General features: G+C 35.8%; 1 protein-coding gene across 6 annotated transcripts in view; it reads right to left on the bottom strand.

The window, feature by feature from the left end:
* Positions 1-1,848, bottom strand: part of LOC106876425 (beta-1,4-mannosyltransferase egh) — a 92,050-nt gene that overhangs the window by 36,008 nt on the left and 54,194 nt on the right. For all 6 annotated transcript variants that reach the window (XM_014925078.2, XM_052972330.1, XM_052972329.1 and 3 more), the window contains one exon: positions 119-193. The gene's annotated coding sequence lies outside the window, so the exon portion shown is untranslated. The remainder of the gene's footprint in view (positions 1-118; positions 194-1,848) is intronic.

The following is a 1,848-nucleotide window of genomic DNA, read 5'->3' as shown; positions in this document are numbered from 1 at the left end:
CCACCTTTGCAAGTTTATAATCTAGGTGTAATTTAGGCCTCTCTGGACTCACTATAAAAGAGTTGACCTGCAATAATATAGACAAGCTCAATAATAAAAGATCAACTGTTATGCTTACCAATGAATTGTAACAGACTTCATGAAATCTCTTCATCTGTAAAAATGTAAATATCCAAATTTATTTATGTTCCATCTGAAAGAACAGAAAAATGAAAGTTTACAAATAATTAAAGATTTTGATTAATAAAAAAAAAAGACTGCTTTCTAGAGGGCAGTGGGGGGGGGGTCACAGTCAATTGTTAAAATCTAATGCTTTAACATTCCAGTTATTGCCACATGTAATGCTTGCTTATTCACATTGTATTGAATTAATTGTGTATTATCTTGTAGCTTTGAGATTTTGATGATGTGGTTATTTTTAGAATGACATTGGTATTGTAGGGTAGGTGTGAGAGGTCAGATATGGCGTGTTCGAACACAAAACATGTAGAATATTTGGGCCAGATATGGCCAGTTCAAATGTTCAGGGGTTAGATATAATTATTGATACTAATTTTATTTATTTCAAGGAACTAAAAAACTCAGTTGACTTCCACAGGATTTGAATGTGCATGCGTGTGTATGTGTGTGAGTGTGTGTGTGTATACACATACACATAACTTAGCAGTTCAGCAAAAGAGATCAATAGAATAAGTACCAGACTTTAAAATATGTTCCATGGAATTGCCTTGTTTGTCCCTCACCTTCACTAGACAACTGGTGTCGGTTCGTTTACATCCTTAAATCTTAACAATTCAGCAAAAGAGGCCTGCAGAATAAGTGCCATACTTAATAAGTACCATGGTGTTGCCTTGTTCAACTGAACACTTCAAGGAGGTACTCCAGCATGGCAACAGTTATTCTAAACAACTTGCTAAGGAGTAAGGTTAATTTTTCAAGACGTGAGCTGCCGGCTCTGCTTATCAGATCAGACACAACCCAATAATGGCATAATGATTATGCGCATAGGCTACTAACCCCAAGATTCCGAGTTTGATTCCAAGCAGTGACCTGAAGAATAATAATAACAACATCGAAAAATACCTTAGGAATGAGAACCCAGGTTCGAAATTTCTCCAAGACACCTGATGAAGGCTGGAGGGTATATCAGCTGAAACATTGTGTTAACAACAAAGAAGATGAGGACAAATATCCATCAAATGTAAATAATGTACATAATTCCTCATCTCTTAAATATAGAACTGAAAGAAAGTTGTCATGTATACACACACACACACACCTATGTGTGTGTGTGTGTGTGTGCACGCGGTGTGTCTGTACCCCAATCACTGTTTGACAACCAGTGTTGGTCTGTTTGTAACTTAACAGTTTGGCAAAAAGAGAATGATAGGATAAGTACCAAATTTAGGGAAAAAATAAATATTGGAGTAAATTTGTTCAAGGAGGTGCCCCAGCTTGGCCACAGTCAAATGACTGAAACAAGTAAAAGATAAAATGCATGCTTTATAACTGTAATGAAATTCCTCTTCCATAAGTTCCCAAAAACTTTTTGGTCAACCTTCAAACACGACAAAAACAGAAAAACCAAAAAAGTAGAAACAAAAAACAAAGAGAAAGAATTTAATCTTCAGGCTTTTGATTTGAGACATAATTATATGTATGTATGTATGAAAAGGAATTAGCGTACAGAGGAATTAATAATGTGCTAATAGCCAAAGTAAAGTAACGAGGTGGGATGGAATCGGATGTGGCATGGAAACACCAAAGCAGTTGCTTTGTTGGATAACAAAAAAAAGATAAACTTTCTGGTCGTTAACGATGCTTCCTAAATGAAATTGGTGGAAGGGG

This window comes from Octopus bimaculoides, chromosome 13, assembly GCF_001194135.2.
Source record: "Octopus bimaculoides isolate UCB-OBI-ISO-001 chromosome 13, ASM119413v2, whole genome shotgun sequence".
NCBI lineage: Eukaryota > Metazoa > Mollusca > Cephalopoda > Octopoda > Octopodidae > Octopus > Octopus bimaculoides.
This window is presented reverse-complemented; position numbering and strand designations above follow the sequence as displayed.